This window comes from Coregonus lavaretus (assembly GCF_964263955.1).
Source record: "Coregonus lavaretus genome assembly, contig: HAP1_SCAFFOLD_413, whole genome shotgun sequence".
Lineage (NCBI taxonomy): Eukaryota > Metazoa > Chordata > Actinopteri > Salmoniformes > Salmonidae > Coregonus > Coregonus lavaretus.
The window spans coordinates 197,947-209,192 of NW_028164202.1; positions in this window are offsets into that span (position 1 = coordinate 197,947).

Here is an 11,246-nt window from a genome sequence, read left to right on the forward strand (position 1 = left end):
TCACAAGGTTTTCACACACTGTAGCTGGTATTTTGGCCCATGCCTCCATGCAGATCTCCTCTAGAGCAGTGATGTTTTGGGGCTGTCGCTGGGCAACACGGACTTTCAACTCCCTCCAAACATTTTCTATGGGGTTGAGATCTGGAGACTGGCTAGGCCACTCCAGGACCTTGAAATGCTTCTTACGAAGCCACTCCTTCGTTGCCCGGGCGGTGTGTTTGGGATCATTGTCATGCTGAAAGACCCAGCCACGTTTCATCTTCAATGCCCTTGCTGATGGAAGGAGGTTTTCACTCAAAATCTCACGATACATGGCCCCATTCATTCTTTCCTTTACACGGATCAGTCGTCCTGGTCCCTTTGCAGAAAAACAGCCCCAAAGCATGATGTTTCCACCCCCATGCTTCACAGTAGGTATGGTGTTCTTTGGATGCAACTCAGCATTCTTTGTCCTCCAAACACGACGAGTTGAGTTTTTACCAAAAAGTTCTATTTTGGTTTCATCTGACCATATGACATTCTCCCAATCCTCTTCTGGATCATCCAAATGCACTCTAGCAAACTTCAGACGGGCCTGGACATGTACTGGCTTAAGCAGGGGGGCACGTCTGGCACTGCAGGATTTGAGTCCCTGGCGGCGTAGTGTGTTACTGATGGTAGGCTTTGTTACTTTGGTCCCAGCTCTCTGCAGATCATTCACTAGGTCCCCCCGTGTGGTTCTGGGATTTTTGCTCACCGTTCTTGAGAACGGGGTGAGATCTTGCGTGGAGCCCCAGATCGAGGGAGATTATCAGTGGTCTTGTATGTCTTCCATTTCCTAATAATTGCTCCCACAGTTGATTTCTTCAAACCAAGCTGCTTACCTATTGCAGATTCAGTATTCCCAGCCTGGTGCAGGTCTACAATTTTGTTTCTGGTGTCCTCATACTTATTTTCCACCATAATTTGCAAATAAATTCATCAAAAATCCTACAATGTGATTTTCTGGAAAAAAAATTCTCAATTTGTCTGTCATAGTTGACGTGTACCTATGATGAAAATTACAGGCCTCTCTCATCTTTTTAAGTGGGGGAACTTGCACAATTGGTGGCTGACTAAATACTTTTTTTCCCCACTGTATCCCTCAGTAAAAGACTGACTTAACATGATCTATGTGGGAAAAGTAAGCCCCAAAAAACAGACCAGCAGCTAAAATGCTCACACATTCTGAGACCTCATATCACAGGCAGTAAGCCTATATTTACACTGACATTACAAGGCCTTTAGGTTAGCCCTTGAAGCTGTCACCGGTTTCAGAGGATCCTTGAGGCCAGAGGAAGAGAGCCCGTCTGAAAAATTCAAAACCGCTTCAGAAGTACCTCGAGGGCCCCTGAAAGGTCCCGACATGAGGCCTCTCTGAGAAGAGGACACTGACAAAACAACAGACAAACTCTGCTGGGTCAGAGTTCACAAAGGAACATATATACTTCTGGAGTACAGAGCCAAACACCAAGCCCCTCCTCCTCCTCCTGTGCACCTTCCCACTCCACAGACACCAAGCCCCTCCTCCTCCTTCTGTGTACCTTCCCACTCCACAGACACCAAGCCCCTCCTCCTTCTGTGTACCTTCCCACTCCACAGACACCAAGCCCCTCCTCCTCCTTCTGTGTACCTTCCCACTCCACAGACACCAAGCCCCTCCTCCTTCTGTGTACCTTCCCACTCCACAGACACCAAGCCCCTCCTCCTCCTTCTGTGTACCTTCCCACTCCAGGCACCAAGCCCCTCCTCATCCTTCTGTGTACCTTCCCACTCCACAGACACCAAGCCCCTCCTCCTCCTGTGTACCTTCCCACTCCACAGACACCAAGCCCCTCCTCCTCCTTCTGTGTACCTTCCCACTCCACAGACACCAAGCCCCTCCTCCTCCTTCTGTGTACCTTCCCACTCCAGACACCAAGCCCCTCCTCCTCCTTCTGTGTACCTTCCCACTCCACAGACACCAAGCCCCTCCTCCTCCTTCTGTGTACCTTCCCACTCCACAGACACCAAGCCCCTCCTCCTCCTCCTGTGTACCTTCCCACTCCAGACACCAAGCCCCTCCTCCTCCTTCTGTGTACCTTCCCACTCCACAGACACCAAGCCCCTCCTCCTCCTCCTGTGTACCTTCCCACTCCAGACACCAAGCCCCTCCTCCTCCTCCTGTGTACCTTCCCACTCCACAGACACCAAGCCCCTCCTCCTCCTTCTGTGTACCTTCCCACTCCACAGACACCAAGCCCCTCCTCCTCCTCCTGTGTACCTTCCCACTCCACAGACACCAAGCCCCTCCTCCTCCTTCTGTGTACCTTCCCACTCCAGACAGCAAGCCCCTCCTCCTCCTTCTGTGTACCTTCCCACTCCAGACAGCAAGCCCCTCCTCCTGTGCACCTTCTCACTCCAGGCACCAAGCCCATCCTCCTCCTCCTTCTGTGTACCTTCCCACTCCACAGGCACCAAGCCCCTCCTCCTCCTGTGTACCTTCTCACTCCAGACACCAAGCCCCTCCTCCTCCTCCTGTGTACCTTCCCACTCCAGGCACCAAGCCCCTCCTCCTCCTTCTGTGTACCTTCCCACTCCACAGACACCAAGCCCCTCCTCCTCCTTCTGTGTACCTTCCCACTCCACAGACACCAAGCCCCTCCTCCTCCTTCTGTGTACCTTCCCACTCCAGACACCAAGCCCCTCCTCCTCCTTCTGTGTACATTCCCACTCCAGACACCAAGCCCCTCCTCCTCCTTCTGTGTACCTTCCCACTCCAGACACCAAGCCCCTCCTCCTCCTCCTTCTGTGTACCTTCCCACTCCACAGACACCAAGCCCCTCCTCCTCCTTCTGTGTACCTTCCCACTCCAGACACCAAGCCCCTCCTCCTCCTTCTGTGTACCTTCCCACTCCACAGACACCAAGCCCCTCCTCCTCCTTCTGTGTACCTTCCCACTCCACAGACACCAAGCCCCTCCTCCTCCTCCTGTGTACCTTCCCACTCCAGACACCAAGCCCCTCCTCCTCCTGTGTACCTTCCCACTCCACAGACACCAAGCCCCTCCTCCTCCTCCTGTGTACCTTCCCACTCCACAGACACCAAGCCCCTCCTCCTCCTTCTGTGTACCTTCCCACTCCACAGACACCAAGCCCCTCCTCCTCCTCCTCCTGTGTACCTTCCCACTCCACAGACACCAAGCCCCTCCTCCTCCTTCTGTGTACCTTCCCACTCCAGACAGCAAGCCCCTCCTCCTCCTTCTGTGTACCTTCCCACTCCAGACAGCAAGCCCCTCCTCCTCCTTCTGTGTACCTTCCCACTCCAGACAGCAAGCCCCTCCTCCTGTGCACCTTCCCACTCCAGGCACCAAGCCCCTCCTCCTCCTCCTTCTGTGTACCTTCCCACTCCACAGGCACCAAGCCCCTCCTCCTCCTGTGTACCTTCTCACTCCAGACACCAAGCCCCTCCTCCTCCTCCTGTGTACCTTCCCACTCCAGGCACCAAGCCCCTCCTCCTCCTTCTGTGTACCTTCCCACTCCACAGACACCAAGCCCCTCCTCCTCCTTCTGTGTACCTTCCCACTCCACAGACACCAAGCCCCTCCTCCTCCTTCTGTGTACCTTCCCACTCCAGACACCAAGCCCCTCCTCCTCCTTCTGTGTACCTTCCCACTCCAGACACCAAGCCCCTCCTCCTCCTTCTGTGTACCTTCCCACTCGAGACACCAAGCCCCTCCTCCTCCTCCTTCTGTGTACCTTCCCACTCCAGACACCAAGCCCCTCCTCCTCCTCCTTCTGTGTACCTTCCCACTCCAGACACCAAGCCCCTCCTCCTCCTCCTTCTGTGTACCTTCCCACTCCAGACACCAAGCCCCTCCTCCTCCTTCTGTGTACCTTCCCACTCCAGGCACCAAGCCCCTCCCCTGACACTCAACAACAAAGATGAAGGATCTCTTCTTCCTCTCTGACAACAAGCAGTTTCAACTCGCTATTTGCATTTGAGGTTTGGTCCAACAGAATCAGTTGATTCCCCTTCTAACGATACCCTTTTTATATGTCTCATCTCACAACATTTTGAATTGAGCAAAACCCTACTAAAATGAGAGTATCAATGAACATGATTGTGGAAAATTAATTCTCAGTTTGTCGCGCGCGGCATTGTGGTGCCGCTAGCAGCCTTTTAGCCACATACTGTTATGTGCTAGCTGTCTAGTCTGGGTTTTAGAAAGGTCCAGTGAGCATGAAAACACATTTATATTAGGAATTGAATAAGCTGGGACCACACTACGCCGCCAGACAACTCAAGGCAGGCCACTTGATTTCAACATCTAAACAAAAAGTGAACAGTCCATGTTGTTCAAACAGTTGGAGACCGACATGAGGGTGTAGAAATCATTATTTCTAACCTTGTCAATGACTACATTTCCTATTTATTTTGCTATATTTCCTATTCAAACTCATTTCATGTATGTTTTCATGAAAACAAGGACATTTCTAAGTGACCCCAAACTTTTGAACAGTAGTGTGTATATCTTATATATATATATATATATATATAGTACAAGTCAAAAGTTTGGACACACCTACTCATTCAAAGGTTTTTCTTCATTTTTACTATTTTCTACATTGTAGAATAATAGTGAAGACATCAAAACTATGGAATAACACATATGGAATCATGTAGTAACCAAAAAAAGTGTTAAATCAAAATATATGTTATATTTGAGATTTTTCATAGTAGCCACCCTTTGACTTGATGACAGCTTTGCACACTCTTGGCAATTTGGGCACCCAAAAATAAGCGATCAGATTTTTGGGCCATATCACCCAGCCCTAGATTAGGTTCTGTTTGCCTGTTTGGCCCAGTCCTGGAAGAGGACAACCTAAACCCTGCCAGAACCATCTTCAACCCTAGTCTCTGCCAGTCGTTAAATAGCTACAAAAAAAATAGGCTCAAATGTTGTCGCTTCTGGAGTGAGAGAGAGACACAATATGGGGGTAACATGGTCCTCTGTTCAGCAGTCTGAATCCCCATCATCACCACCCCTGTTCAGCAGTCTGAATCCCCATCATTACCACCCCTGTTCAGCAGTCTGAATCCCCATCATCACCACCCCTGTTCAGCAGTCTGAATCCCCATCATTACCACCCCTGTTCAGCGGTCTGAATCCCCATCATCACCACCCCTGTTCAGCAGTCTGAATCCCCATCATCACCACCCCTGTTCAGCAGTCTGAATCCCCATCATTACCACCCCTGTTCAGCAGTCTGAATCCCCATCATTACCACCCCTGTTCAGCAGTCTGAATCCCCATCATTACCACCCCTGTTCAGCAGTCTGAATCCCCATCATTACCACCCCTGTTCAGCAGTCTGAATCCCCATCATTACCACCCCTGTTCAGCAGTCTGAATCCCCATCACCACCACCCCTGTTCAGCAGTCTGAATCCCCATCATTACCACCCCTGTTCAGCAGTCTGAATCCCCATCATCACCACCCCTGTTCAGCAGTCTGAATCCCCATCATCACCACGCCTGTTCAGCAGTCTGAATCCCCATCATTACCACCCCTGTTCAGCAGTCTGAATCCCCATCATTACCACCCCTGTTCAGCAGTCTGAATCCCCATCATTACCACCCCTGTTCAGCAGTCTGAATCCCCATCATTACCACCCCTGTTCAGCAGTCTGAATCCCCATCATTACCACCCCTGTTCAGCAGTCTGAATCCCCATCATTACCACCCCTGTTCAGCAGTCTGAATCCCCATCATCACCACCCCTGTTCAGCAGTCTGAATCCCCATCATCACCACCCCTGTTCAGCAGTCTGAATCCCCATCATCACCACCCCTGTTCAGCAGTCTGAATCCCCATCATTACCACCCCTGTTCAGCAGTCTGAATCCCCATCATTACCACCCCTGTTCAGCAGTCTGAATCCCCATCATTACCACCCCTGTTCAGCAGTCTGAATCCCCATCATTACCACCCCTGTTCAGCAGTCTGAATCCCCATCATTACCACCCCTGTTCAGCAGTCTGAATCCCCATCATTACCACCCCTGTTCAGCAGTCTGAATCCCCATCATTACCACCCCTGTTCAGCAGTCTGAATCCCCATCATTACCACCCCTGTTCAGCAGTCTGAATCCCCATCATTACCACCCCTGTTCAGCAGTCTGAATCCCCATCATTACCACCCCTGTTCAGCAGTCTGAATCCCCATCATTACCACCCCTGTTCAGCAGTCTGAATCCCCATCATTACCACCCCTGTTCAGCAGTCTGAATCCCCATCATTACCACCCCTGTTCAGCAGTCTGAATCCCCATCATTACCACCCCTGTTCAGCAGTCTGAATCCCCATCATTACCACCCCTGTTCAGCAGTCTGAATCCCCATCATTACCACCCCTGTTCAGCAGTCTGAATCCCCATCATTACCACCCCTGTTCAGCAGTCTGAATCCCCATCATTACCACCCCTGTTCAGCAGTCTGAATCCCCATCATTACCACCCCTGTTCAGCAGTCTGAATCCCCATCATTACCACCCCTGTTCAGCAGTCTGAATCCCCATCATTACCACCCCTGTTCAGCAGTCTGAATCCCCATCATTACCACCCCTGTTCAGCAGTCTGAATCCCCATCATTACCACCCCTGTTCAGCAGTCTGAATCCCCATCATTACCACCCCTGTTCAGCAGTCTGAATCCCCATCATTACCACCCCTGTTCAGCAGTCTGAATCCCCATCATTACCACCCCTGTTCAGCAGTCTGAATCCCCATCATTACCACCCCTGTTCAGCAGTCTGAATCCCCATCATTACCACCCCTGTTCAGCAGTCTGAATCCCCATCATTACCACCCCTGTTCAGCAGTCTGAATCCCCATCACCACCACCCCTGTTCAGCAGTCTGAATCCCCATCATTACCACCCCTGTTCAGCAGTCTGAATCCCCATCATTACCACCCCTGTTCAGCAGTCTGAATCCCCATCATTACCACCCCTGTTCAGCAGTCTGAATCCCCATCATTACCACCCCTGTTCAGCAGTCTGAATCCCCATCATTACCACCCCTGTTCAGCAGTCTGAATCCCCATCACCACCACCCCTGTTCAGCAGTCTGAATCCCCATCATTACCACCCCTGTTCAGCAGTCTGAATCCCCATCATTACCACCCCTGTTCAGCAGTCTGAATCCCCATCATTACCACCCCTGTTCAGCAGTCTGAATCCCCATCATTACCACCCCTGTTCAGCAGTCTGAATCCCCATCATTACCACCCCTGTTCAGCAGTCTGAATCCCCATCATTACCACCCCTGTTCAGCAGTCTGAATCCCCATCATTACCACCCTTGTTCAGCAGTCTGAATCCCCATCACCACCACCCCTGTTCAGCAGTCTGAATCCCCATCACCACCACCCCTGTTCAGCAGTCTGAATCCCCATCATTACCACCCCTGTTCAGCAGTCTGAATCCCCATCATTACCACCCCTGTTCAGCAGTCTGAATCCCCATCATTACCACCCCTGTTCAGCAGTCTGAATCCCCATCATTACCACCCCTGTTCAGCAGTCTGAATCCCCATCATTACCACCCCTGTTCAGCAGTCTGAATCCCCATCATTACCACCCCTGTTCAGCAGTCTGAATCCCCATCATTACCACCCCTGTTCAGCAGTCTGAATCCCCATCATTACCACCCCTGTTCAGCAGTCTGAATCCCCATCATTACCACCCCTGTTCAGCAGTCTGAATCCCCATCATTACCACCCCTGTTCAGCAGTCTGAATCCCCATCATTACCACCCCTGTTCAGCAGTCTGAATCCCCATCATTACCACCCCTGTTCAGCAGTCTGAATCCCCATCATTACCACCCCTGTTCAGCAGTCTGAATCCCCATCATTACCACCCCTGTTCAGCAGTCTGAATCCCCATCATTACCACCCCTGTTCAGCAGTCTGAATCCCCATCATTACCACCCCTGTTCAGCAGTCTGAATCCCCATCATTACCACCCCTGTTCAGCAGTCTGAATCCCCATCATTACCACCCCTGTTCAGCAGTCTGAATCCCCATCATTACCACCCCTGTTCAGCAGTCTGAATCCCCATCACCACCACCCCTGTTCAGCAGTCTGAATCCCCATCATTACCACCCCTGTTCAGCAGTCTGAATCCCCATCATTACCACCCCTGTTCAGCAGTCTGAATCCCCATCATTACCACCCCTGTTCAGCAGTCTGAATCCCCATCATTACCACCCCTGTTCAGCAGTCTGAATCCCCATCATTACCACCCCTGTTCAGCAGTCTGAATCCCCATCATTACCACCCCTGTTCAGCAGTCTGAATCCCCATCATTACCACCCCTGTTCAGCAGTCTGAATCCCCATCATTACCACCCTTGTTCAGCAGTCTGAATCCCCATCACCACCACCCCTGTTCAGCAGTCTGAATCCCCATCACCACCACCCCTGTTCAGCAGTCTGAATCCCCATCATTACCACCCCTGTTCAGCAGTCTGAATCCCCATCATTACCACCCCTGTTCAGCAGTCTGAATCCCCATCATTACCACCCCTGTTCAGCAGTCTGAATCCCCATCATTACCACCCCTGTTCAGCAGTCTGAATCCCCATCATTACCACCCCTGTTCAGCAGTCTGAATCCCCATCATTACCTCGCCTGTTCAGCTGAAGTGTCCCTGCCTTAAAGGTCACACAACATAAACACTGAGACAGTACATTTTCAAGGTGGCCCAATGTTACAGATTTAGAAAGGAGAGTACTGCAAGGACAACTTGGACTGTATAATAAAGATGTGGTAATATTTCCCAGACACCACCACTCTCCTCCTGCTCTCAGCAGCCACGCAGCTGTACCCAGATAGTTGCTTGGTTGGCTCAGATACGGTTCAGTGGAACACCCACCTTGAATTCCACTAACACACAATCTGCCAACAACGATACATTAGCCTGGGAAACAGAGCACTGCACTGTGAGGTCTATGGTTTGGGTTAGGACAAGCCAAGGGTTGGAGTCCATATCAATTCAGGAAATAAAAGTTATCAGGCAATTGAATTTCAAATGATTTCCTTAATTTTATTCAAATGAAATGGAGTGCACCCGGATTGAGGACAGAGTGGATGAAGCCTGGCTTGTGTCTCTGAGTAACATTGTGTTCTGCGGGGCAGGCAGCAATATAGTTGAATCAGAACGTGGAAACCACTAGGTAATACACAGATCTCTGCTCAACATAGAATCACATGGTTATCTGTCTCTCTGTGAGAGCCGAACAGAACAAAGTTGACTACAAATACAAAGTTGGCAATGTCTTTGCAATTGATACAAGCAGGCAACTTATAAAAAGATGCTTCAGATGAAAACCAAGACGACTGCTTTAAATTGAAATACAGTAGGCTATAGGCCTATTTCACAATCATATTGAAATGCATTTAATGTTAAACAAATGGAGTTCTGTTTTGCTACATGTAGACTACTATCTGTAATTTGTCTCCAAAGCCTATAGCTCATGACGTGTAGCCTAACATGAGCGCAATGATGTGCCAAATCGGTGATTCTGTGAATGTTTATTGGGTAAGCGTTAGAATAAGCCGCCTCAATATTTGCAGCCGTAAGTGCTAATCTCTCTAGAAGTGGATTGTGAAATAATTCTAATATTAAAGTAAGATTTGAATGGAGAAAGCTGACCCGAGAGCAGCGCTGCCTTTCTTTCAATCCCATCAGTATCGACACAAGCCTCAACGACGCACCTACGGAACGTTCTCTCTGCGTGTTGTTTTGGGGAACGCATGTTACATCTTCTGGTCGTTGTAGAAAAGATGAAGCGTTAAAACACGGGTAAGCCTAAGGACCATCACTATGGGAAACTGGGCTCTGCTCTACACGGGTAAGCCTAAGGACCATCACTATGGGAAACTGGGCTCTGCTCTACACGGGTAAGCCTAAGGACCATCACTATGGGAAACTGGGCTCTGCTCTACACGGGTAAGCCTAAGGACCATCACTATGGGAAACTGGGCTCTGCTCTACACGGGTAAGCCTAAGGACCATCACTATGGGAAACTGGGCTATGCTCTACATGTGTTGCTGCCTAGAACATTTTCAAGCTACAAAATGGCCGACACATGGCAAGTCCAGCACTCATTCACACTAAAGAACCAGCACCTTCCCACTCAAAACAATCTCCATTATTATTCTGCCCGTATAAACCTGGTTGGTGTATGAACAGCACCGTGACGTGTCAAACCCCCACCCAGGACCCAACTCAACTACTCTACAGCTGGGTTTACCTTAGGGGTGGAAACGGAGAGGTCACACCTTAGGGGTGGAAACGGAGAGGTCACACCTTAGGGGCGGAAACGGAGAGGTCACACCTTAGGGGCGGAAACGGAGAGGTCACACCTTAGGGGCGGAAACGGAGAGGTCACACCTTAGGGGCGGAAACGGAGAGGTCACACCTTAGGGGCGGAAACGGAGAGGTCACACCTTAGGGGCGGAAACGGAGAGGTCACACCTTAGGGGCGGAAACGGAGAGGTCACACCTTAGGGGCGGAAAGGGAGAGGTCACAACTTAGGGGCGGAAAGGGAGAGGTCACAACTTAGGGGCGGAAACGGAGAGGTCACACCTTAGGGGTGGAAACGGAGAGGTCACACCTTAGGGGTGGAAACGGAGAGGTCACACACGGGTCCTCACCAGAGTTCAGGTTAGGAAAATGAGGCGCCAGACATTTGACCGGCAGCGTTTTTCATTTAACGGACATTTGAGAAATTTACCGGACCCATACGCATTGGGTGCGTAACCTGATTAGGGCGTCCACCCACGGTGCTCAGAATGACAGAAATCAAATCAAATTTTCGAATCAAATCAAATTTTATTTGTCACATGCGCAGAATACAACAGGTGTAGACCTTACCGTGAAATGCTTACTTACAAGCCCTTAACCAACAATGCAGTTCAATAAATAGAGTTAATAAAATATTTACTAAATAAACTAAAAGTAAAAAAATTAATAAAAAGTAACACATTTACATACAATAACAAGGCTATATACAGGGGGTACCAAGTCAATGGGCGGGAGTACAGGTTAGTCACATTTCGATTATGCTAATTCATCTTCACAGAAGATGCAACTCCAGGATGCAACGGCGTGCGTCCTTACCAAATTCCGATGCGCACTTTGAAGATGTTAGAATAACTGTCCACGTTTAGTTTTAGTTTAGTTAG